This window comes from Pseudophryne corroboree, unplaced genomic scaffold (assembly GCF_028390025.1).
Source record: "Pseudophryne corroboree isolate aPseCor3 unplaced genomic scaffold, aPseCor3.hap2 scaffold_1139, whole genome shotgun sequence".
Classification (NCBI taxonomy): Eukaryota; Metazoa; Chordata; class Amphibia; order Anura; family Myobatrachidae; genus Pseudophryne; species Pseudophryne corroboree.
This window is the reverse complement of record NW_026967764.1, coordinates 77,927-101,826: the sequence shown is the minus strand read 5'-3', so window position 1 is coordinate 101,826 and position 23,900 is coordinate 77,927. Positions and strand designations below refer to the sequence as shown.

Sequence of the window (23,900 nt, the reverse complement as noted above, 5' to 3'; positions counted from 1 at the left end):
TCATACTTATTTTGCATAGGAGATACCATGGTCATGAAGATTGTTCTCCCAGGGTGAGGTTCATTCATTGTATTCTGGGTATGCTGACCCCTGTGATTTCCCCAAATGTGGGAAACTCGACTGCATTATTTGTGGTAGTGGGGGACTGTGTTTGTGCTTTCCTCTGGTCAGCTCTGGTAAAAGTCAGATTTATTTGTCTCAGATCTTCCTCTAGCCTTGTTCTTCTTTCGAGAGTTCCCTTGTGCTGCCTCAGTTGGATCTCTTTCACTTGACAGGGGGGTGCCCGAGCAGCGACCCTCCCCAGCTCTAGCCCAACTCCTACTTACCTGCCAGGTGAGATACTATGATCATGAAGGTGCTTCTCCCAGGGCAAGGCTCACCCATTGCACTCTGATTTCCCCAAATGTGGGAAGCTTGACTGCATAATTTGTGTTTCCCCTGGTCGGCTCTCGTATAATTCAGATCTCTTTGTCTCAGGTCTCTCTCCAGCCTAATTTGCTGTCTGTTTCCACTTCTTTTTTCATGAGCCCCTCCCTTTTATACCCTTGTGCACTATCCTGACTTCTCCTCCTGTCTGCTTTCTTTGTGCCTTCCAATGCACAATGCAAACTACAGGTAGTGCTGCAGGGCCCACACCCTTTTACTTGCCGTACAGAGCAGCTCTGGAGCTGTTACAGTGCCCAGCTGCTGCAAGAAATCAGCTTGAATGCTTCAGGGGCTGGGGCATAGCCAACATGAGCCCCACACCGAAGGAGGGTGGAGGTGTTTAATGCGAACTAGGGGTCATCCAAGCGTCGCAAAAGGCCGCCATGCCCTGCACGCCCCTTTTCTCTTTTCATATGCAGACGAGGGTTGAAGCCAACTTTGACCCACTGCTTGGATGACATCACCGTATGCAAATCCATCTGCTGCAGGCCTTCCCCCAGGAATGCTTGCACTAGTTGTTGCATTTGGTTTGTTGTTTGGGGGTGCTTCAGTATTAGGCAGCCTTCTGCCCTCCCATGTTCATCTGAAAATATGTGTTCTCCCTGCAGTTGTTGTCCCCAGATGAGAGTTCCCTTGTGCTGCCTCAGTTGAATCTCCTTTACTTGACAGAGATGTGCATGAGCAGCGGCCCTCCCCAGCCCTATCCCAAATCATACTTATTTTGCATAGGAGATACCATGGTCATGAAGATTACTCTCCCAGGGTGAGGTTCATTCATTGCATTCTGGGTATGCTGACCCCTGTGATTTCCCCAAATGTGGGAAACGCGACTGCTTTATTTGTTGGTAGTGGGGGGACTGTGTTTGTGCTTTCTTCTGGTCAGCTCTGGTAAAAGTCAGATTTCTTTGTCTCAGATCTTCCTCTAGCCTTGTTCTTCTTTCGAGAGTTCCTTTGTGCTGCCTCAGTTGGATCTCCTTCACTTGACAGGGGGGTGCCCGAGCAGCGACCCTCCCCAGCTCTTGCCCAACTCCTACTTACCTGCCAGGTGAGATACTATGATCATGAAGGTGCTTCTCCCAGGGCAAGGCTCACCCATTGCACTCTGGGTGTGCTGCCCCTGCGATTTCCCCAAATGTGGGAAACTTGACTGCATAATTTGTGTTTCCCCTGGTCGGCTCTCGTATAATTCAGATCTCTTTGTCTCAGGTCTCTCTCCAGCCTAGTTTGCTGTCTGTTTCCACTTCTCTTTTCTTGAGCCGCTCCCTTCTATGCCCTTGCGCACTATCCTGACTTCTCCCGTCTGCTTACTTTGTGCCTTCCTACGCACAATGCGAACTACAGGTAGTGCTGCAGGGCCCACACCCTTTTAGTTGCCTTACAGAGCAGCTCTGGAGCTGTTACAGTGCCCAGCTGCTGCAAGAAATCAGCTTGAATGCTTCAGGGGCTGGGGCATAGCCAACATGAGCCCCACACCGAAGGAGGGTGGAGGTGTTTAATGCGAACTAGGGGTCATCCAAGCGCCGCAAAAGGCCGCCATGCCCTGCATAACCCTTTTCTCTTTTCATATGCAGATGAGGGTTCCAGCCAACTTTGGCCCACTGCTTGGATGACATCACCGTATGCAAATCCGTCTTCTGCAGACCTTCACCCAGGAATGCTTTTACTAGTTGTTGCATTTGGTTTGTTGTTTGGGGGTGCTTCAGTATTAGGCAGCCTTCTGTCCTCCCATGTTCATCTGAAAATATGTGTTCTCCCTGCAGTTGTTGTCCCCAGATGAGAGTTCCCTTGTGCTGCCTCAGTTGAATCTCCTTTACTTGACAGAGATGTGCCTGAGCAGCGGCCCTCCCCAGCCCTATCCCAAATCATACTTATTTTGCATAGGAGATACCATGGTCATGAAGATTGTTCTCCCAGGGTGAGGTTCATTCATTGCATTCTGGGTATGCTGACCCCTGTGATTTCCCCAAATTTGGGAAACTCGACTGCATTATTTGTGGTAGTGGGGGACTGTGTTTGTGCTTTCCTCTGGTCAGCTCTGGTAAAAGTCAGATTTCTTTGTCTCAGATCTTCCTCTAGCCTTGTTCTTCTTTCGAGAGTTTCCTTGTGCTGCCTCAGTTGGATCTCCTTCACTTGACAGGGGGGTGCCCGAGCAGCGACCCTCCCAAGCTCTAGCCCAACTCCTACTTACCTGCCAGGTGAGATACTATAATCAGGAAGGTGCTTCTCCCAGGGCAAGGCTCACCCATTGCACTCTGGGTGTGCTGCTCCTGCGATTTCCCCAAATGTGGGAAACTTGACTGCATAATTTGTGTTTCCCCTGGTCGGCTCTCGTATAATTCAGATCTCTTTGTCTCAGGTCTCTCTCCAGCCTAGTTTGCTGTCTGTTTCAACTTCTCTTTTCTTGAGCCGCTCCCTTCTATGCCCTTGCGCACTATCCTGACTTCTCCCGTCTGCTTACTTTGTGCCTTCCAATGCACAATGTAAACTACAGGTAGTGCTGCAGGGCCCACACCCTTTTACTTGCCGTTCAGAGCAGCTCTGGAGCTGTTACAGTGCCCAGCTTCTGCAATAAATCAGCTTGAATGCTTCAGGGGATGGGGCATGGCCAACATGAGCCCCACACCAAAGGAGGGTGGGGGTGTTTAATGCGAACTAGGGGTCATCCAAGCACCGCAAAAGGCCGCCATGCCCTGCACGCCCCTTTTCTCTTTTCATATGCAGATGAGGGTTGAAGCCAACTTTGACCCACTGCTTGGATGACATCACCGTATGCAAATCCGTCTTCTGCAGAACTTACCCCAGGAATGCTTGCACTAGTTGTTGCATTTGGTTTGTTGTTTGGGGGTGCTTCAGTATTAGGCAGCCTTCTGCCCTCCCATGTTCATCTGAAAATATGTGTTCTCCCTGCAGTTGTTGTCCCCAGATGAGAGTTCCCTTGTGCTGCCTCAGTTGAATCTCCTTTACTTGACAGAGATGTGCATGAGCAGCGGCCCTCCCCAGCCCTATCCCAAATCATACTTATTTTGCATAGGAGATACCATGGTCATGAAGATTACTCTCCCAGGGTGAGGTTCATTCATTGCATTCTGGGTATGCTGACCCCTGTGATTTCCCCAAATGTGGGAAACGCGACTGCTTTATTTGTTGGTAGTGGGGGACTGTGTTTGTGTTTTCCTCTGGTCAGCTCTGGTAAAAGTCAAATTTCTTTGTCTCAGATCTTCCTCTAGCCTTGTTCTTCTTTCGAGAGTTTCCTTGTGCTGCCTCAGTTGGATCTCCTTCACTTGACAGGGGGGTGCCCGAGCAGCGACCCTCCCCAGCTCTAGCCCAACTCCTACTTACCTGCCAGGTGAGATACTATGATCATGAAGGTGCTTCTCCCAGGGCAAGGCTCACCCATTGCACTCTGGGTGTGCTGCCCCTGCGATTTCCCCAAATGTTGGAAACTTGACTGCATAATTTGTGTTTCCCCTGGTCAGGTCTCGTATAATTCAGATCTCTTTGTCTCAGGTCTCTCTCCAGCCTAGTTTGCTGTCTGTTTCAACTTCTCTTTTCTTGAGCCGCTCCCTTTTATACCCTTGTGCACTATCCTGACTTCTCCTCCTGTCTGCTTACTTTGTGCCTTCCAATGCGCAATGCAAACTACAGGTAGTGCTGCAGGGCCCACACCCTTTTACTTGCCTAACAGAACAGCTCTGGAGCTGTTACAGTGCCAAGCTGCTGCAAGAAATCAGCTTGAATGCTTCAGGGGATGGGGCATGGCCAACATGAGCCCCACACCGAAGGAGGGTGGGGGTGTTTAATGCGAACTAAGGGTCATCCAAGCGCCGCAAAAGGCCGCCATGCCCTGCATACCCCTTTTCTCTTTTCATATGCAGATGAGGGTTCCAGCCAACTTTGGCCCACTGCTTGGATGACATCACCGTATGCAATTCCGTCTTCTGCAGAACTTCCCCCAGGAATGCTTGTACTAGTTGTTGCATTTGGTTTGTTGTTTGGGGGTGCTTCAGTATTAGGCAGCCTTCTGCCCTCCCATGTTCATCTGAAAATATGTGTTCTCCCTGCAGTTGTTGTCGCCAGATGAGAGTTTCCTTGTGCTGCCTCAGTTGAATCTCCTTTACTTGACAGAGATGTGCATGAGCAGCGGCCCTCCCCAGCCCTATCCCAAATCATACTTATTTTGCATAGGAGATACCATGGTCATGAAGATTGTTCTCCCAGGGTGAGGTTCATTCATTGCATTTTGGGTATGCTGACCCCTGTGATTTCCCCAAATGTGGGAAACTCGACTGCATTATTTGTGGTAGTGGGGGACTGTGTTTGTGCTTTCCTCTGGTCAGCTCTGGAAAAAGTCAGATTTCTTTGTCTCAGATCTTCCTCTAGCCTTGTTCTTCTTTCGAGAGTTCCCTTGTGCTGCCTCAGTTGGATCTCTTTCACTTGACAGGGGGGTGCCCGAACAGCGACTTTCCCCAGCTCTAGCCCAACTCCTACTTACCTGCCAGGTGAGATACTATGATCATGAAGGTGCTTCTCCCAGGGCAAGGCTCACCCATTGCACTCTGGGTGTGCTGCCCCTGCGATTTCCCCAAATGTGGGAAACTTGACTGCATAATTTGTGTTTCCCCTGGTCGGCTCTCGTATAATTCAGATCTCTTTGTCTCAGGTCTCTCTCCAGCCTAGTTTGCTGTCTGTTTCCACTTCTCTTTTCTTCAGCCGCTCCCTTCTATACCCTTGTGCACTATCCTGACTTCTCCTCCCATCTGCTTACTTTGTGCCTTCCAATGCACAATGCAAACTACAGGTAGTGCTGCAGGGCCCACACCCTTTTACTTGCCTTACAGAGCAGCTCTGGAGCTGTTACAGTGCCCAGCTGCTGCAAGAAATCAGCTTGAATGCTTCAGGGGATGGGGCATGGCCAACATGAGCCCCACACCAAAGGAGGGTGGAGGTGTTTAATGCGAACTAGGGGTCATCCAAGCACCGCAAAAGGCCGCCATGCCCTGCACGCCCCTTTTCTCTTTTCATATGCAGATGAGGGTTGAAGCCAACTTTGACCCACTGCTTGTATGACATCACCGTATGCAAATCCGTCTTCTGCAGAACTTCCCCCAGGAATGCTTGGACTAGTTGTTGCATTTGGTTTGTTGTTTGGGGGTGCTTCAGTATTAGGCAGCCTTCTGCCCTCCCATGTTCATCTGAAAATATGTGTTCTCCCTGCAGTTGTTGTCCCCAGATGAAAGTTCCCTTGTGCTGCCTCAGTTGAATCTCCTTTACTTGACAGAGATGTGCATGAGCAGCGGCCCTCCCCAGCCCTATTCCAAATCATACTTATTTTGCATAGGAGATACCATGGTCATGAAGATTTTTCTCCCAGGGTGAGGTTCATTCATTGCATTTTGGGTATGCTGACCCCTGTGATTTCCCCAAATGTGGGAAACTTGACTGCATTATTTGTGGTAGTGGGAGACTGTGTTTGTGCTTTCCTCTGGTCAGCTCTGGTAAAAGTCAGATTTCTTTGTCTCAGATTTTCCTTTAGCCTTGTTCTTCTTTCGAGAGTTCCCTTGTGCTGCCTCAGTTGGATCTCCTTCACTTTACAGGGGGGTACCCGAGCAGCGACCCTCCCCAGCTCTAGCCCAACTCCTACTTACCTGCCAGGTGAGATACTATGATCATGAAGGTGCTTCTCCCAGGGCAAGGCTCACCCATTGTACTCTGGGTGTGCTGCTCCTGCGATTTCCCCAAATGTGGGAAACTTGACTGCATAATTTGTGTTTCCCCTGGTCGGCTCTCGTATAATTCAGATCTCTTTGTCACAGGTCTCTCTCCAGCCTAGTTTGCTGTCTATTTCCACTTCTCTTTTCTTCAGCCGCTCCCTTCTATACCCTTGTGCACTATCCTGACTTCTCCTCCCGTCTGCTTACTTTGTGCCTTCCAATGCACAATGCAAACTACAGGTAGTGCTGCAGGGCCCACACCCTTTTACTTGCCTTACAGAGCAGCTCTGGAGCTGTTACAGTGCCCAGCTGCTGCAAGAAATCAGCTTGAATGCTTCAGGGGATGGGGCATGGCCAACATGAGCCCCACACCAAAGGAGGGTGGAGGTGTTTAATGCGAACTAGGGGTCATCCAAGCACCGCAAAAGGCCGCCATGCCCTGCACGCCCCTTTTCTCTTTTCATATGCAGATGAGGGTTGAAGCCAACTTTGACCCACTGCTTGGATGACATCACCGTATGCAAATCCGTCTTCTGCAGAACTTCCCCCAGGAATGCTTGCACTAGTTGTTGCATTTGGTTTGTTGTTTGGGGGTGCTTCAGTATTAGGCAGCCTTCTGCCCTCCCATGTTCATCTGAAAATATGTGTTCTCCCTGCAGTTGTTGTCCCAAGATGAGAGTTCCCTTGTGCTGCCTCAGTTGAATCTCCTTTACTTGACAGAGATGTGCATGAGCAGCGGCCCTCCCCAGCCCTATTCCAAATCATACTTATTTTGCATAGGAGATACCATGGTCATGAAGATTTTTCTCCCAGGGTGAGGTTCATTCATTGCATTTTGGGTATGCTGACCCCTGTGATTTCCCCAAATGTGGGAAACTTGACTGCATTATTTGTGGTAGTGGGAGACTGTGTTTGTGCTTTCCTCTGGTCAGCTCTGGTAAAAGTCAGATTTCTTTGTCTCAGATTTTCCTTTAGCCTTGTTCTTCTTTCGAGAGTTCCCTTGTGCTGCCTCAGTTGGATCTCCTTCACTTTACAGGGGGGTACCCGAGCAGCGACCCTCCCCAGCTCTAGCCCAACTCCTACTTACCTGCCAGGTGAGATACTATGATCATGAAGGTGCTTCTCCCAGGGCAAGGCTCACCCATTGTACTCTGGGTGTGCTGCTCCTGCAATTTCCCCAAATGTGGGAAACTTGACTGCATAATTTGTGTTTCCCCTGGTCGGCTCTCGTATAATTCAGATCTCTTTGTCTCAGGTCTCTCTCCAGCCTAGTTTGCTGTCTGTTTCCACTTCTCTTTTCTTCAGCCGCTCCCTTCTATACCCTTGTGCACTATCCTGACTTCTCCTCCCGTCTGCTTACTTTGTGCCTTCCAATGCACAATGCAAACTACAGGTAGTGCTGCAGGGCCCACACCCTTTTACTTGCCTTACAGAGCAGCTGTTACAGTGCCCAGCTGCTGCAAGAAATCAGCTTGAATGCTTCAGGGGCTGGGGCATAGCCAACATGAGCCCCACACCGAAGGAGGGTGGAGGTGTTTAATGCAAACTAGGGGTCAGACAAGCGCCGCAAAAGGCCACCATGCCCTGCACGCCCCTTTTCTGTTTTCATATGCAGACGAGGGTTGAAGCCAACTTTGACCCACTGCTTGGATGACATCACCATATGCAAATCCATCTGCGGCAGGCCTTCCCCCAGGAATGCTTGCACTAGTTGTTGCATTTGGTTTGTTGTTTGGGGGTGCTTCAGTATTAGGCAGCCTTCTGCCCTCCCATGTTCATCTGAAAATATGTGTTCTCCCTGCAGTTGTTGTCCCAAGATGAGAGTTCCCTTTTGCTGCCTCAGTTGAATCTCCTTTACTTGACAGAGATGTGCATGAGCAGCGGCCCTCCCCAGCCCTATTCCAAATCATACTTATTTTGCATAGGAGATACCATGGTCATGAAGATTGTTCTCCCAGGGTGAGGTTCATTCATTGCATTTTGGGTATGCTGACCCCTGTGATTTCCCCAAATGTGGGAAACTTGACTGCATTATTTGTGGTAGTGGGAGACTGTGTTTGTGCTTTCCTCTGGTCAGCTCTGGTAAAAGTCAGATTTCTTTGTCTCAGATTTTCCTTTAGCCTTGTTCTTCTTTCGAGAGTTCCCTTGTGCTGCCTCAGTTGGATCTCCTTCACTTTACAGGGGGGTACCCGAGCAGCGACCCTCCCCAGCTCTAGCCCAACTCCTACTTACCTGCCAGGTGAGATACTATGATCATGAAGGTGCTTCTCCCAGGGCAAGGCTCACCCATTGTACTCTGGGTGTGCTGCTCCTGCGATTTCCCCAAATGTGGGAAACTTGACTGCATAATTTGTGTTTCCCCTGGTCGGCTCTCGTATAATTCAGATCTCTTTGTCTCAGGTCTCTCTCCAGCCTAGTTTGCTGTCTGTTTCCACTTCTCTTTTCTTCAGCCGCTCCCTTCTATACCCTTGTGCACTATCCTGACTTCTCCTCCCGTCTGCTTACTTTGTGCCTTCCAATGCACAATGCAAACTACAGGTAGTGCTGCAGGGCCCACACCCTTTTACTTGCCTTACAGAGCAGCTCTGGAGCTGTTACAGTGCCCAGCTGCTGCAAGAAATCAGCTTGAATGCTTCAGGGGATGGGGCATGGCCAACATGAGCCCCACACCAAAGGAGGGTGGAGGTGTTTAATGCGAACTACGGGTCATCGAAGCACCGCAAAAGGCCGCCATGCCCTGCACGCCCCTTTTCTCTTTTCATATGCAGATGAGGGTTGAAGCCAACTTTGACCCACTGCTTGGATGACATCACCGTATGCAAATCCGTCTTCTGCAGAACTTCCCCCAGGAATGCTTGCACTAGTTGTTGCATTTGGTTTGTTGTTTGGGGGTGCTTCAGTATTAGGCAGCCTTCTGCCCTCCCATGTTCATCTGAAAATATGTGTTCTCCCTGCAGTTGTTGACCCAAGATGAGAGTTCCCTTGTGCTGCCTCAGTTGAATCTCCATTACTTGACAGAGATGTGCATGAGCAGCGGCCCTCCCCAGCCCTATTCCAAATCATGCTTATTTTGCATAGGAGATACCATGGTCATGAAGATTTTTCTCCCAGGGTGAGGTTCATTCATTGCATTTTGGGTATGCTGACCCCTGTGATTTCCCCAAATGTGGGAAACTTGACTGCATTATTTGTGGTAGTGGGAGACTGTGTTTGTGCTTTCCTCTGGTCAGCTCTGGTAAAAGTCAGATTTCTTTGTCTCACATTTTCCTTTAGCCTTGTTCTTCTTTCGAGAGTTCCCTTGTGCTGCCTCAGTTGGATCTCCTTCACTTTACAGGGGGGTACCCGAGCAGCGACCCTCCCCAGCTCTAGCCCAACTCCTACTTACCTGCCAGGTGAGATACTATGATCATGAAGGTGCTTCTCCCTGGGCAAGGCTCACCCATTGTACTCTGGGTGTGCTGCTCCTGCAATTTCCCCAAATGTGGGAAACTTGACTGCATAATTTGTGTTTCCCCTGGTCGGCTCTCGTATAATTCAGATCTCTCTGTCTCAGGTCTCTCTCCAGCCTAGTTTGCTGTCTGTTTCCACTTCTCTTTTCTTCAGCCGCTCCCTTCTATACCCTTGTGCACTATCCTGACTTCTCCTCCCGTCTGCTTACTTTGTGCCTTCCAATGCACAATGCAAACTACAGGTAGTGCTGCAGGGCCCACACCCTTTTACTTGCCTTACAGAGCAGCTCTGGAGCTGTTACAGTGCCCAGCTGCTGCAAGAAATCAGCTTGAATGCTTCAGGGGCTGGGGCATAGCCAACATGAGCCCCACACCGAAGGAGGGTGGAGGTGTTTAATGCAAACTAGGGGTCAGACAAGCGCCGCAAAAGGCCACCATGCCCTGCACGCCCCTTTTCTGTTTTCATATGCAGACGAGGGTTGAAGCCAACTTTGACCCACTGCTTGGATGACATCACCATATGCAAATCCATCTGCGGCAGGCCTTCCCCCAGGAATGCTTGCACTAGTTGTTGCATTTGGTTTGTTGTTTGGGGGTGCTTCAGTATTAGGCAGCCTTCTGCCCTCCCATGTTCATCTGAAAATATGTGTTCTCCCTGCAGTTGTTGTCCCCAGATGAGAGTTCCCTTGTGCTGCCTCAGTTGAATCTCCTTAACTTGACAGAGATGTGCCTGAGCAGCGGCCCACCCCAGCTCTATCCCAAATCATACTTATTTTGCATAGGAGATACCATGGTCATGAAGATTATTCTCCCAGGGTGAGGTTCATTCATTGCATTCTGGGTATGCTGACCCCTGTGATTTCCCCAAATGTGGGAAACTCGACTGCTTTATTTGTGGTAGTGGGGGACTGTGTTTGTGTTTTCCTCTGGTCAGCTCTGGTAAAAGTCAGATTTCTTTGTTTCAGATCTTCCTCTAGCCTTGTTCTTCTTTTGAGAGTTCCCTTGTGCTGCCTCAGTTGGATCTCCTTCACTTGACAGGGGGGTGCCCGAGCAGAGACCCTCCCCAGCTCTAGCCCAACTCCTACTTACCTGCCAGGTGAGATACTATGATCATGATGGTGCTTCTCCCAGGGCAAGGCTCACCCATTGCACTCTGGGTGTGCTGCCCCTGCGATTTCCCCAAATGTGGGAAACTTGACTGCATAATTTGTGTTTCCCCTGGTCGGCTCTCGTATAATTCAGATCTCTTTGTCTCAGGTCTCTCTCCAGCCTAGTTTGCTGTCTGTTTCCACTTCTCTTTTCTTCAGCCGCTCCCTTCTATACCCTTGTGCACTATCCTGACTTCTCCTCCCGTCTGCTTACTTTGTGCCTTCCAATGCACAATGCAAACTACAGGTGGTGCTGCAGGGCCCACACCCTTTTACTTGCCTTACAGAGCAGCTCTGGAGCTGTTACAGTGCCCAGCTGCTGCAAGAAATCTGCTTGAATGCTTCAGGGGATGGGGCATGGCCAACATGAGCCCCACACCAAAGGAGGGTGGAGGTGTTTAATGCGACCTAGGGGTCATCCAAGCACCGCAAAAGGCCGCCATGCCCTGCACGCCCCTTTTCTCTTTTCATATGCAGATGAGGGTTGAAGCCAACTTTGACCCACTGCTTGGATGACATCACCGTATGCAAATCCGTCTTCTGCAGAACTTCCCCCAGGAATGCTTGCACTAGTTGTTGCATTTGGTTTGTTGTTTGGGGGTGCTTCAGTATTAGGCAGCCTTCTGCCCTCCCATGTTCATCTGAAAATATGTGTTCTCCCTGCAGTTGTTGTCCCCAGATGAGAGTTCCCTTGTGCTGCCTCAGTTGAATCTCCTTTACTTGACAGAGATGTGCATGAGCAGCGGCCCTCCCCAGCCCTATTCCAAATCATACTTATTTTGCATAGGAGATACCATGGTCATGAAGATTGTTCTCCCAGGGTGAGGTTCATTCATTGCATTTTGGGTATGCTGACCCCTGTGATTTCCCCAAATGTGGGAAACTTGACTGCATTATTTGTGGTAGTGGGGGACTGTGTTTGTGCTTTCCTCTGGTCAGCTCTGGTAAAAGTCAGATTTCTTTGTCTCAGATTTTCCTCTAGCCTTGTTCTTCTTTCGAGAGTTCCCTTGTGCTGCCTCAGTTGGATCTCCTTCACTTTACAGGGGGGTACCCGAGCAGCGACCCTCCCCAGCTCTAGCCCAACTCCTACTTACCTGCCAGGTGAGATACTATGATCATGAAGGTGCTTCTCCCAGGGCAAGGCTCACCCATTGCTCTGGGTGTGCTGCTCCTGCGATTTCCCCAAATGTGGGAAACTTGACTGCATAATTTGTGTTTCCCCTGGTCGGCTCTCGTATAATTCAGATCTCTTTGTCTCAGGTCTCTCTCCAGCCTAGTTTGCTGTCTGTTTCCACTTCTCTTTTCTTGAGCCGCTCCCTTCTATGCCCTTGCGCACTATCCTGACTTCTCCTCCTGTCTGCTTACTTTGTGCCTTCCAACGCACAATGCGAACTACAGGTAGTGCTGCAGGGCCCACACCCTTTTACTTGCCTTACAGAGCAGCTCTGGAGCTGTTACAGTGCCCAGCTGCTGCAAGAAATCAGCTTGAATGCTTCAGGGGCTGGGGCATAGCCAACATGAGCCCCACACCAAAGGAGGGTGGAGGTGTTTAATGCAAACTAGGGGTCAGACAAGCGCCGCAAAAGGCCACCATGCCCTGCACGCCCCTTTTCTCTTTTCATATGCAGACGAGGGTTGAAGCCAACTTTGACCCACTGCTTGGATGACATCACCATATGCAAATCCATCTGCGGCAGGCCTTCCCCCAGGAATGCTTGCACTAGTTGTTGCATTTGGTTTGTTGTTTGGGGGTGCTTCAGTATTAGGCAGCCTTCTGCCCTCCCATGTTCATCTGAAAATATATGTTCTCCCTGCAGTTGTTGTCCCCAGATGAGAGTTCCCTTGTGTTGCCTCAGTTAAATCTCCTTTACTTGACAGAGATGTGCATGAGCAGCGGCCCTCCCCAGCCCTATTCCAAATCATACTTATTTTGCATAGGAGATACCATGGTCATGAAGATTTTTCTCCCAGGGTGAGGTTTATTCATTGCATTTTGGGTATGCTGACCCCTGTGATTTCCCCAAATGTGGGAAACTTGACTGCATTATTTGTGGTAGTGGGAGGCTGTGTTTGTGATTTCTTCTGGTCAGCTCTGGTAAAAGTCAGATTTCTTTGTCTCAGATTTTCCTTTAGCCTTGTTCTTCTTTCGAGAGTTCCCTTGTGCTGCCTCAATTGGATCTCCTTCACTTTACAGGGGGGTACCCGAGCAGCGACCCTCCCCAGCTCTAGCCCAACTCCTACTTACCTGCCAGGTGAGATACTATGATCATGAAGGTGCTTCTCCCAGGGCAAGGCTCACCCATTGTACTCTGGGTGTGCTGCTCCTGCGATTTCCCCAAATGTGGGAAACTTGACTGCATAATTTGTGTTTCCCCTGGTCGGCTCTCGTATAATTCAGATCTCTTTGTCTCAGGTCTCTCTCCAGCCTAGTTTGCTGTCTGTTTCCACTTCTCTTTTCTTCAGCCGCTCCCTTCTATACCCTTGTGCACTATCCTGACTTCTCCTCCCGTCTGCTAACTTTGTGCCTTCCAATGCACAATGCAAACTACAGGTAGTGCTGCAGGGCCCACACCCTTTTACTTGCCTTACAGAGCAGCTCTGGAGCTGTTACAGTGGCCAGCTGCTGCAAGAAATCAGCTTGAATGCTTCAGGGGCTGGGGCATAGCCAACATGAGCCCCACACCGAAGGAGGGTGGAGGTGTTTAATGCAAACTAGGGGTCAGTCAAGCGCCGCAAAAGGCCACCATGCCCTGCACGCCCCTTTTCTGTTTTCATATGCAGACGAGGGTTGAAGCCACCTTTGACCAACTGCTTGGATGACATCACCACAAATCCATCTGCGGCAGGCCTTCCCCCAGGAATGCTTGCACTAGTTGTTGCATTTGGTTTGTTGTTTGGGGGTGCTTCAGTATTAGGCAGCCTTCTGCTCCACCCTCCTTTGGTGTGGGGCTCATGTTGGCCATGTCCCATCCCCTGAAGCATTCAAGCAGATTTCTTGCAGCAGCTGGGCACTGTAACAGCTCCAGAGACGCTCTGTAAGGCAAGTAAAAGGGTGTGGGCCCTGCAGCACTACCTGTAGTTTGCATTGTGCATTGGAAGGCACAAAGTAAGCAGACTGGAGGAGAAGTCAGGATAGTGCACAAGGGTATAGAAGGGAGCGGCTGAAGAAAAGAGAAGTGGAAACAGACAGCAAACTAGGCTGGAGAGAGATCTGAGACAAAGAGATCTGAATTATACGAGAGCCGACCAGGGGAAACACAAATTATGCAGTCAAGTTTCCCACATTTGGGGAAATCGCAGGGGCAGCACACCCAGAGTGCAATGGGTGAGCCTTGCCCTGGGAGAAGCACCTTCATGATCATAGTATCTCACCTGGCAGGTAAGTAGGAGTTGGGCTAGAGCTGGGGAGGGTCGCTGCTCGGGCACCCCCCTGTTAAGTGAAGGAGATCCAACTGAGGCAGCACAAGGGAACTCTCGAAAGAAGAACAAGGCTAAAGGAAAATCTGAAACAAAGAAATCTGACTTTTACCAGAGCTGACCAGAAGAAATCACAAACACAGCCTCCCACTACCACAAATAATGCAGTCGAGTTTCCCACATTTGGGGAAATCACAGGGGTCAGCATACCCAAAATGCAATGAATGAACCTCACCCTGGGAGAAAAATCTTCATGACCATGGTATCTCCTATGCAAAATAAGTATGATTTGGAATAGGGCTGGGGAGGGCCGCTGCTCATGCACATCTCTGTCAAGTAAAGGAGATTCAACTGAGGCAGCACAAGGGAACTCTCATCTTGGGACAACAACTGCAGGGAGAACATATATTTTCAGATGAACATGGGAGGGCAGAAGGCTGCCTAATACTGAAGCACCCCCAAACAACAAACCAAATGCAACAACTAGTGCAAGCATTCCTGGGGGAAGGCCTGCCGCAGATGGATTTGCATATGGTGATGTCATCCAAGCAGTTGGTCAAAGTTGGCTTCAACCCTCGTCTGCATATGAAAAGAGAAAAGGGGCGTGCAGGGCATGGCGGCCTTTTGCGGCGCTTGGCTGACCCCTAGTTTGCATTAAACACCTCCACCCTCCTTTGGTGTGGGGCTCATGTTGGCTATGCCCCAGCCCCTGAAGCATTCAAGCTGAATTCTTGCAGCAGCTGGGCACTGTAACAGCTCCAGAGCTGCTCTGTAAGGCAAGTAAAAGGGTGTGGGCCCTGCAGCACTACCTGTAGTTCGCAGATGGATTTGCCGCCATAGAATGCGCCTGCTGAATCGTGTTACAGATCCAGAGAGCAATAGTCTGCTTTGAAGCAGGGGTGCCAATCTTGTTGGCTGCATACAGGACAAACAGTGCTTCTGTTTTTCTGACTCTAGCCGTTCTGGCCACGTAAATTTTCAAAGCCCTGACCACATCAAGGGACTCGGAATCCTCCAAGTCACGCGTAGCCACAGGCATCACAATAGGTTGGTTCATATGAAAGGATGATTCCACTTTTAGCAGGAATTGAGGACGGGTCTGCAATTCCGCTGCCACCGCGCTACAACCCCGGCCGACGCAATTGCCGGTCTGAGTAAGGTACCAGAATGTGTGTAAATGGACTTTAGGGTAACCTCCTGCTTGCGGTCAGCAGGGTCCCTGATGGTAGCCGTATCCTGGGATGGCAGCGCTACCTTTTTGGATAAGCGTGTCAATGCTTTATCCACCCTAGCGGAGGATTCCCACCGTATCCTGTCCATTGGCGGGAAAGGATACGCCATAAGAATCCTTTTGGGAATCTGCAGCTTTTTGTCTGGAGATTCCCAAGCTTTTTCACATAATTCGTTCAACTCATGTGAGGGGGGAAAGGTTATCTCAGGTTTCTTTCCCTTATACATGTGTACCCTCGTGTCAGGGACAGGGGACTCTGTGATGTGCAAAACATCTTTTAGTGCAATAATCATATATCGAATACATTTAGCCAATTTTGGCTGTAACTTTGCATCATCGTAGTCGACACTGGAGTCAGAATCCGTGTCGGTATCTGTGTCAACTATTTGGGATAGTGGGCGCTTTTGAGACCCCGAAGGTCCTTGCGACATAGGGACAGGCATGGGTTGACTCCCTGACTGTTCCCTAGCTTCAGCTTTGTCTAATCTCTTGTGTAATAAGTTTACATTAGCACTTAAAACATTCCACATATCCATCCAGTCAGGTGTCGGCGTTGTCGATGGAGACACCACATTAATTTGCTCCTGCTCCTCTCTAGGAGAGCCTTCTACCTCAGACATGTCGACACACGTGTACCGACACACCATACACTCAGGGAATCCTCTTATCTGAGGACAGTTCCCCAACAAGGCCCTTTGGAGAGACAGAGAGAGAGAGTATGCCAGCACACACCCCAGCGCTATATGACCCAGGAAAAAAACACAATAATTTTATGTTTACCCAGTAGCGCTGTATTTCCATATATATATGCGCCTAATTATGTGCCCCCCTCTTCTTTAAGACCCTCTTTCTACCGTGGTATAAGCAGGGGAGAGTCCGTGGAGCTTCCCCTCAGCGGTGCTGTGGAGAAAATGGCGCTGGTGAGTGCAGAGGGAGAAGCCCCACCCCCTCAGCGACGGGCTTCTGTCCCGCTCAAATATAGTAAAAAAAAGGCGGGGGCTCTTATATATATATACAGTGCCTAGCTGCATATATATTTATTTTGCCAAAGAGAGGTCTATATTGCTGCCCAGGGCATCCCCCCTGCGCCCTTCACCCTTACACTGACTGCCGTGTGAGAGGTGTATGGGAGCAATGGAGCACAGCTTTACTGCTGTGCGTTACCTCAGTGAAGATCATGAAGTCTTCCGCCGCCTCTGAAGTCTTCTTTTCTTCTCATACTCACCCGGCTTCTATCTTCCGGCTCTGCGAGGGGGACGGCGGCGCGGCGCTGGGACGGACGGCGAGGGTGAGACCTGCGTACCGATCCCTCTGGAGCTAATGCTGTACAGTAGCCTAAGAAGCAGAGCCTATCAACTCACAGAAGTAGGTGTGCATCTCTTCCCTCCGCCCCTCGATGCAGGGAGTCTGTTGCCAGCAGGCTCCCTGAAAATAAAAAAATCTAACAAATATACTTTCTGTCAGGAAACTCAGGAGAGCTCCCTGAAAAGCACCCAGTCTCCTCTGGGCACAGTAGTAAACTGAGGTCTGGAGGAGGGGCATAGAGGGAGGAGCCAGTGCACACCCAGATCTAAAGTCTTTCTTAAAGTGCCCATGTCTCCTGCGGAGCCCGTCTATCCCCCATGGTCCTTACGGAGTCCCCAGCATCCTCTAGGACGTAAGAGAAAAATTATGCTGGCAGAAAAATCCAATTGAGTGATTAAACAGCTCCAGAGCTGCTCTGTAAGGCAAGTAAAAGGGTGTGGGCCCTGCAGCACTACCTGTAGTTTGCATTGTGCATTGGAAGCCTAGTTTGCTGTCTGTTTCCACTTCTTTTTTCTTGAGCCCCTCCCGTCTATACCCTTGTGCACTATCCTGACTTCTCTTCCCGTCTGCTTACTTTGTGCCTTCCAAAGCACAATGCAAACTACAGGTAGTGCTGCAGGGCCCACACCCTTTTACTTGCCTTACAGAGCAGCTCTTGAGCTGTTACAGTGCCCAGCTGCTGCAAGAAATCAGCGTGAATGCTTCAGGGGCTGGGGCATGGCCAACATGAGCCCCACACCGAAGGAGGGTGGGGGTGTTTAATGCGAACTAGGGGTCTCGCACAATGCGAACTACAGGTAGTGCTGCAGGGCCCACACCCTTTTACTTGCCTTACAGAGCAGCTCTGGAGCTGTTACAGTGCCCAGCTGCTGCAAGAAATGTGAACTAGGGGTCATCCAAGTGCCGCAAAAGGCTGCCATGCCCTGCACGCCCCTTTTCTCTTTTCATATGCAGACGAGGGTTGAAGCCAACTTTGACCCACTGCTTGGATGACATCGCCATATGCAAATCCATCTGCTGCAGGCCTTCCCCCAGGAATGCTTGCACTAGTTGTTGCATTTGGTTTGTTGTTTGGGGGTGCTTCAGTATTAGGCAGCCTTCTGCCCTCCCATGTTCATCTGAAAATATGTGTTCTCCCTGCAGTTGTTGTCCCCAGATGAGAGTTCCCTTGTGCTGCCTCAGTTGAATCTCCTTTACTTGACAGAGATGTGCCTGAGCAGCGGCCCTCCCCAGCCCTATCCCAAATCATACTTATTTTGCATAGGAGATACCATGGTCATGAAGACTGTTCTCCCAGGGAGCGGTTCATTCATTGCATTCTGGGTATGCTGACCCCTGTGATTTCCCCAAATGTGGGAAACTCGACTGCATTATTTAATGCGAACTAGGGGTCATCCAAGCACCGCAAAAGGCCGCCATGCCCTGCATACCCCTTTTCTCTTTTCATAAGCAGACGAGGTTTGAAGCCAACTTTGACCCACTGCTTGGATGACATCACTTGCTGCCTTACCAATGAAGCAAGTTTAATTTAATAATAGGTGAAAAACCATCCCTACAAAGGTGTTAATCAGATACTTGGCTTTGTGGACACTTTTCAGAGCACAAATTTGTTAGCATAAAATAAAGCCAGAAAATGAAGAGCTGTTTAATCACTCAATTGGATTTTTCTGCCAGCATATTTCTTTTTCTCTGCAACCCACTGCTAAATTGTGCTTCCTAGCTGTTTTTATAAAATCACTGAATCAAATCTAACTCTGATTACATCAGAGAAGGCCAGGTACCCTACACCATAACAGGGGGTTTGAAATTTTGACTTGTCTACTTAAAGATCACCAAAATCTGATAACAAGGTCAATTAAGTCTCTGGGTGGGATTGAACCACCAACCTTTTGGTTAATAGCCTTACACACTAACTGATTGCGCCACAGCAACACTTTGCAAAAGTCCATACTGACAAAGGCTAATATGCATTCATCTAGAACGATTCCTAGAAACATTTTAAAAAGTCAATAATGTGGAGAGTTTTTGTAAGATGTTTCTTCCATCAACCAATGAAGAAACACATTGGTACTTTCCCATGATGAGTGAGTGCTTCAGGATCTTTTGCACTTACATGTGCAGCAGAGTACTGTAATGGAAGTGCTGGGTCCATAACCCAGAGGTAGGCAGATTGAAACTATCCTCTGCTATATGCATTTTTTTTTGTTAATTAAAGTAATCCAAAACTGGGATTGATATTTTTGCTCTTTTATTTTTACTTAAAGTACAATAACTTTTACCATTTTAATTTGTTTTAATAGTATATTGACAGTATTGTTTTCTTTCAAAAATCCAATTAATTTTCTTTACCCGATTATTAAAATGGTAATTGACAAAAACAAACTACATTGTCACCAGAAGAGCAATACAAAATGTACAAGTGATATATTAAAATCATCTTTCCAGCTTGAATTTCAATGATGCATTGGGGCAACGATTTTGTGAGAAACATCTTCACCCTTAAATAAAGATTTTCTTAATTCCTTACCTGTGTGCTAATTAGATATCACCTTGTTTTCATATTAAACAGACTTCCACATGAGAAAACAGCAAAGATGCAGTGGCGTTAATGTTTCCTGGTGTCAACCTGTATTATTTCCGTAGATATTGAAATGAGGATGCATCTTGCTGCCTTTCCAATGAAGCAAGTTTAATTTAGTAATAGGTGAAAAACCATCCCTACAAAGATGTTAATCAGATACTTGGCTTTGTGGACACTTTTCTGAGAACAAATTTGTTATCATAAAAATAAAGCCAGAAAATGAAGAGCTGTTTAATCACTCAATTGGATTTTTCTGCCAGCATTTTTCTTTTTCTCTGCAACCCACTGCTAAATTGTGCTTCCTAGCTGTTTTTTTTATAAAATCACTTAATCAAATCTAACTCTGATTACATCAGAGAAGGCCAGGTACCCTACACCATAAGAGGGGGTTTGCAATTTTGACTTGTCTACTTAAATATCACCAAAATCTGATGACAAGGTCAATTACGTCCCTGGGTGGGATTGAACCACCAACCTTTTGATAAATAGCTGAACACACTAACCGATTGCGCCACAGAGACACTTTGCAGAAAATACATACTGACAAAGACTAATAAGCATTCATCTAGAACGTTTCCTAGAAAAACTTTAAAAAGTCAATAATCTGGAGAGTTTTTGTAAGATGTTTCTTCCAGCAACCAATGAAGAAACACATTGGTACTTTCGCATGATGAGTGAGTGCTTCAGGATCTCTTGCACTTACATGTGCAGCAGAGTACTGCAATGGAAGCATGCTGGGCCCATAACCCAGAGGTAGGCAGATTGAAACTATCCTTTGCTATATGCATTATTTTTTTGTACATTAAAGTAATTCATAACTGGGATTGATATTTTAGCTTTTATTTTTACTTAAAGTACAATAACTTTTACCATTTTAATTTGTTTTAATAGTATATTGACAGTATTGTTTTCTTTCAAAAATCCAAGCCACTGCATCTTTGCTGTTTTCTCATATGGAAGTCTGTTTAATGTGAAAACAAGGTGATATCTAATTAGCACACAGGTAAGGAATTAAGAAAATCTTTATTTAAGGGTGAAGATGTTTCTCACAAAATCGTTGCCCCAATGCATCATTGAAATTCAAGCTGGAAAGATGATTTTAATATATCACTTGTACATTTTGTATTGCTCTTCTGGTGACAATGTAGTTTGTTTTTGTCAATTACCATTTTAATAATCGGGTAAAGAAAATTAATTGGATTTTTGAAAGAAAACAATACTGTCAATATACTATTAAAACAAATTAAAATGGTAAAAGTTATTGTACTTTAAGTAAAAATAAAAGCTAAAATATCAATCCCAGTTTTGGATTACTTTAATGAACAAAAAAAAATGCATATAGCAAAGGATAGTTTCAATCTGCCTACCTCTGGGTTATGGGCCCAGCATGCTTCCAGTGCAGTACTCTGCTACACATGTAAGTGCAAGAGATCCTGAAGCACTCACTCATCATGCGAAAGTACCAATGTGTTTCTTCATTGGTTGCTGGAAGAAACATCTTACAAAAACTCTCCAGATTATTGACTTTTTAAAGTTTTTCTAGGAAACGTTCTAGATGAATGCTTATTAGTCTTTGTCAGTATGTACTTTTTGCAAAGTGTCTCTGTGGCGCAATCGGTTAGTGTGTTCAGCTATTAATCAAAAGGTTGGTGGTTCAATCCCACCCAGGGACGTAATTGACCTTGTGATCAGATTTTGGTGATATTTAAGTAGACAAGTCAAAATTGCAAACCCCCTCTTATGGTGTAGGGTACCTGGCCTTCTCTGATGTAATCAGAGTTAGATTTGATTAAGTGATTTTATAAAAAAACAGCTAGGAAGCACAATTTAGCAGTGGGTTGCAGAGAAAAAGAAAAATGCTGGCAGAAAAATCCAATTGAGTGATTAAACAGCTCTTCATTTTCTGGCTTTATTTTTATGATAACAAATTTGTTCTCTGAAAAGTGTCCACAAAGCCAAGTATCTGATTAACATCTTTGTAGGGATGGTTTTTCACCTATTACTAAATTAAACATGCTTCATTGGAAAGGCAGCAAGATGCATCCTCATTTCAATATCTACGGAAATAATACAGGTTGACACCAGGAAACATTAACGCCACTGCATCTTTGCTGTTTTCTCATGTGGAAGTCTGTTTAATGTGAAAACAAGGTGATATCTAATTAGCACACAGGTAAGGAATTAAGAAAATCTTTATTTAAGGGTGAAGATGTTTCTCACAAAATCGTTGCCCCAATGCATCATTGAAATTCAAGCTGGAAAGATGATTTTAATATATCACTTGTACATTTTGTATTGCTCTTCTGGTGACAATGTAGTTTGTTTTTGTCAATTACCATTTTAATAATCGGGTAAAGAAAATTAATTGGATTTTTGAAAGAAAACAATACTGTCAATATACTATTAAAACAAATTAAAATGGTAAAAGTTATTGTACTTTAAGTAAAAATAAAAGAGCAAAAATGTCAATCCCAGTTTTGGATTACTTTAATTAACAAAAAAAAATGCATATAGCAGAGGATAGTTTCAATCTGCCTACCTCTGGGTTATGGACCCAGCATGCTTCCATTACAGTACTCTGCTGCACATGTAAGTGCAAGAGATCCTGAAGCACTCACTCATCATGGGAAAGTACCAATGTGTTTCTTCATTGGTTGATGGAAGAAACATCTTACAAAAACTCTCCAGATTATTGACTATTTAAAGTTTTTATAGGAAACGTTCTAGATGAATGCTTATTAGCCTTTGTCAGTATGTACTTTTGAAAAGTGTCGCTGTGGCGCAATCAGTTAGTGTGTACGGCAATTAACCAAAAGGTTGGTGGTTCAATCCCACCCAGGGACGTAATTGACCTTGTTATCAGATTTTGTTGATCTTTAAGTAGACAAGTCAAAATTTCGAATACCCCTGTTATGGTGTAGGGTACCTGGCCTTCTCTGATGTAATCAGAATTAGATTTGATTCAGTGATTTTATAAAAACAGCTAGGAAGCACAATTTAGCAGTGGGTTGCAGAGAAAAAGAAATATGCTGGCAAAAAAATCCAATCGAGTGATTAAACAGCTCTTCATTTTCTGGCTTTATTTTTATGCTAACAAATTTGTTCTCTGAAAAGTGTCCACAAAGCCAAGTATCTGATTAACATCTTTGTAGGGATGGTTTTTCACCTATTACTAAATTAAACTTGCTTCATTGGAAAGGCAGCAAGATGCATCCTCATTTCAATATCTACTGAAATAATACAGGTTGACACCAGGAAACATCAACGCCACTGCATCCTTGCTGCTTTCTCATGTGGAAGTCTGTTTAATGTGAAAACAAGGAGATATCTAATTAGCACACAGGTAAGGAATTAAGAAAATCTTTATTTAAGGGTGAAGATGTTTCTCACAAAATCGTTGCCCCAATGCATCATTGAAATTCAAGCTGGAAAGATGATTTTAATATATCACTTGTACATTTTGTATTGCTCTTCTGGTGACAATGTAGTTTGCTTTTGTCAATTACCATTTTAATAATCGGGTAAAGAAAATTAATTGGATTTTTGAAAGAAAACAATACTGTCAATATACTATTAAAACAAATTAAAATGGTAAAAGTTATTGTACTTTAAGTAAAAATAAAAGAGCAAAAATATCAATCCCAGTTTTGGATTACTTTAATTAACAAAAAAAAATGCATATAGCAGAGGATAGTTTCAATCTGCCTACCTCTGGGTTATGGACCCAGCATGCTTCCATTACAGTACTCTGCTGCACATGTAAGTGCAAGAGATCCTGAAGCACTCACTCATCATGGGAAAGTACCAATGTGTTTCTTCATTGGTTGATGGAAGAAACATCTTACAAAAACTCTCCACATTATTGACTTTTTAAAATGTTTCTAGGAATCGTTCTAGATGAATGCTTATTAGCCTTTGTCAGTATCTACTTTTGCAAAGTGTTGCTGTGGCGCAATCAGTTAGTGTGTAAGGCTATTAACCAAAAGGTTGGTGGTTCAATTCCACCCAGGGACTTAATTGACCTTGTTATCAGATTTTGGTGATCTTTAAGTAGACAAGTCAAAATTTCAAACCCCCTGTTATGGTGTAGGGTACCTGGCCTTCTCTGATGTAATCAGAGTTAGATTTGATTCAGTGATTTTATAAAAACAGCTAGGAAGCACAATTTAGCAGTGGGTTGCAGAGAAAAAGAAATATGCTGGCAGAAAAATCCAATTGAGTGATTAAACAGCTCTTCATTTTCTGGCTTTATTTTTATGCTAACTAATTTGTTCTCTGAAAAGTGTCCACAAAGCCAAGTATCTGATTAACATATTTGTAGGGATGGTTTTTCACCTATTACTAAATTAAACTTGCTTCATTGGAAAGGCAGCAAGATGCATCCTCATTTCAATATCTACTGAAATAATACAGGTTGACACCAGGAAACATTAACGCCACTGCATCCTTGCTGCTTTCTCATGTGGAAGTCTGTTTAATGTGAAAACAAGGTGATATCTAATTAGCACACAGGTAAGGAATTAAGAAAATCTTTATTTAAGGGTGAAGATGTTTCTCACAAAATCGTTGCCCCAATGCATCATTGAAATTCAAGCTGGAAAGATGATTTTAATATATCACTTGTACATTTTG

The 23,900-nt window shown here is 46.3% G+C and overlaps 25 non-coding genes and 1 pseudogene across 25 annotated transcripts; 24 read left to right on the top strand and 2 right to left on the bottom strand.

The window, feature by feature from the left end:
* Positions 1–2: 2 nt before the first annotated feature.
* Positions 3–166, top strand: LOC134990122 (U1 spliceosomal RNA). The gene has a single exon (XR_010195041.1). It is a non-coding gene; the product is annotated as a U1 spliceosomal RNA (small nuclear RNA).
* Positions 167–1,138: 972 nt separating this feature from the next.
* LOC134990104 (U1 spliceosomal RNA) lies at positions 1,139–1,304 on the top strand. Its single transcript, XR_010195024.1, has one exon. It is a non-coding gene; the product is annotated as a U1 spliceosomal RNA (small nuclear RNA).
* A 152-nt stretch (positions 1,305–1,456) lies between these two features.
* On the top strand, positions 1,457–1,619 carry LOC134990108 (U1 spliceosomal RNA). Its single transcript, XR_010195028.1, has one exon. It is a non-coding gene; the product is annotated as a U1 spliceosomal RNA (small nuclear RNA).
* A 671-nt stretch (positions 1,620–2,290) lies between these two features.
* On the top strand, positions 2,291–2,454 carry LOC134990116 (U1 spliceosomal RNA). The gene has a single exon (XR_010195036.1). It is a non-coding gene; the product is annotated as a U1 spliceosomal RNA (small nuclear RNA).
* A 152-nt stretch (positions 2,455–2,606) lies between these two features.
* Positions 2,607–2,769, top strand: LOC134990117 (U1 spliceosomal RNA). The gene has a single exon (XR_010195037.1). It is a non-coding gene; the product is annotated as a U1 spliceosomal RNA (small nuclear RNA).
* Positions 2,770–3,440: 671 nt separating this feature from the next.
* LOC134990110 (U1 spliceosomal RNA) lies at positions 3,441–3,605 on the top strand. The gene has a single exon (XR_010195030.1). It is a non-coding gene; the product is annotated as a U1 spliceosomal RNA (small nuclear RNA).
* Positions 3,606–3,757: 152 nt separating this feature from the next.
* LOC134990118 (U1 spliceosomal RNA) lies at positions 3,758–3,920 on the top strand. The gene has a single exon (XR_010195038.1). It is a non-coding gene; the product is annotated as a U1 spliceosomal RNA (small nuclear RNA).
* Positions 3,921–4,594: 674 nt separating this feature from the next.
* On the top strand, positions 4,595–4,758 carry LOC134990093 (U1 spliceosomal RNA). Its single transcript, XR_010195015.1, has one exon. It is a non-coding gene; the product is annotated as a U1 spliceosomal RNA (small nuclear RNA).
* A 152-nt stretch (positions 4,759–4,910) lies between these two features.
* On the top strand, positions 4,911–5,073 carry LOC134990107 (U1 spliceosomal RNA). Its single transcript, XR_010195027.1, has one exon. It is a non-coding gene; the product is annotated as a U1 spliceosomal RNA (small nuclear RNA).
* Positions 5,074–5,747: 674 nt separating this feature from the next.
* Positions 5,748–5,911, top strand: LOC134990099 (U1 spliceosomal RNA). The gene has a single exon (XR_010195020.1). It is a non-coding gene; the product is annotated as a U1 spliceosomal RNA (small nuclear RNA).
* Positions 5,912–6,063: 152 nt separating this feature from the next.
* On the top strand, positions 6,064–6,226 carry LOC134990115 (U1 spliceosomal RNA). The gene has a single exon (XR_010195035.1). It is a non-coding gene; the product is annotated as a U1 spliceosomal RNA (small nuclear RNA).
* Positions 6,227–6,900: 674 nt separating this feature from the next.
* LOC134990098 (U1 spliceosomal RNA) lies at positions 6,901–7,064 on the top strand. The gene has a single exon (XR_010195019.1). It is a non-coding gene; the product is annotated as a U1 spliceosomal RNA (small nuclear RNA).
* Positions 7,065–7,216: 152 nt separating this feature from the next.
* LOC134990111 (U1 spliceosomal RNA) lies at positions 7,217–7,379 on the top strand. The gene has a single exon (XR_010195031.1). It is a non-coding gene; the product is annotated as a U1 spliceosomal RNA (small nuclear RNA).
* A 666-nt stretch (positions 7,380–8,045) lies between these two features.
* Positions 8,046–8,209, top strand: LOC134990095 (U1 spliceosomal RNA). The gene has a single exon (XR_010195017.1). It is a non-coding gene; the product is annotated as a U1 spliceosomal RNA (small nuclear RNA).
* A 152-nt stretch (positions 8,210–8,361) lies between these two features.
* Positions 8,362–8,524, top strand: LOC134990114 (U1 spliceosomal RNA). The gene has a single exon (XR_010195034.1). It is a non-coding gene; the product is annotated as a U1 spliceosomal RNA (small nuclear RNA).
* Positions 8,525–9,198: 674 nt separating this feature from the next.
* On the top strand, positions 9,199–9,362 carry LOC134990102 (U1 spliceosomal RNA). Its single transcript, XR_010195023.1, has one exon. It is a non-coding gene; the product is annotated as a U1 spliceosomal RNA (small nuclear RNA).
* A 152-nt stretch (positions 9,363–9,514) lies between these two features.
* LOC134990109 (U1 spliceosomal RNA) lies at positions 9,515–9,677 on the top strand. Its single transcript, XR_010195029.1, has one exon. It is a non-coding gene; the product is annotated as a U1 spliceosomal RNA (small nuclear RNA).
* Positions 9,678–10,351: 674 nt separating this feature from the next.
* Positions 10,352–10,515, top strand: LOC134990097 (U1 spliceosomal RNA). The gene has a single exon (XR_010195018.1). It is a non-coding gene; the product is annotated as a U1 spliceosomal RNA (small nuclear RNA).
* A 152-nt stretch (positions 10,516–10,667) lies between these two features.
* Positions 10,668–10,830, top strand: LOC134990112 (U1 spliceosomal RNA). Its single transcript, XR_010195032.1, has one exon. It is a non-coding gene; the product is annotated as a U1 spliceosomal RNA (small nuclear RNA).
* Positions 10,831–11,504: 674 nt separating this feature from the next.
* LOC134990123 (U1 spliceosomal RNA) lies at positions 11,505–11,668 on the top strand. The gene has a single exon (XR_010195042.1). It is a non-coding gene; the product is annotated as a U1 spliceosomal RNA (small nuclear RNA).
* Positions 11,669–11,820: 152 nt separating this feature from the next.
* Positions 11,821–11,981, top strand: LOC134990119 (U1 spliceosomal RNA). Its single transcript, XR_010195039.1, has one exon. It is a non-coding gene; the product is annotated as a U1 spliceosomal RNA (small nuclear RNA).
* A 674-nt stretch (positions 11,982–12,655) lies between these two features.
* On the top strand, positions 12,656–12,819 carry LOC134990100 (U1 spliceosomal RNA). Its single transcript, XR_010195021.1, has one exon. It is a non-coding gene; the product is annotated as a U1 spliceosomal RNA (small nuclear RNA).
* Positions 12,820–12,971: 152 nt separating this feature from the next.
* Positions 12,972–13,134, top strand: LOC134990113 (U1 spliceosomal RNA). The gene has a single exon (XR_010195033.1). It is a non-coding gene; the product is annotated as a U1 spliceosomal RNA (small nuclear RNA).
* An 824-nt stretch (positions 13,135–13,958) lies between these two features.
* On the bottom strand, positions 13,959–14,121 carry LOC134990106 (U1 spliceosomal RNA). The gene has a single exon (XR_010195026.1). It is a non-coding gene; the product is annotated as a U1 spliceosomal RNA (small nuclear RNA).
* Positions 14,122–14,273: 152 nt separating this feature from the next.
* LOC134990101 (U1 spliceosomal RNA) lies at positions 14,274–14,437 on the bottom strand. Its single transcript, XR_010195022.1, has one exon. It is a non-coding gene; the product is annotated as a U1 spliceosomal RNA (small nuclear RNA).
* A 3,497-nt stretch (positions 14,438–17,934) lies between these two features.
* Positions 17,935–18,113, top strand: LOC134990121 (U1 spliceosomal RNA; annotated as a pseudogene).
* The last annotated feature ends 5,787 nt before the right edge of the window (positions 18,114–23,900 follow it).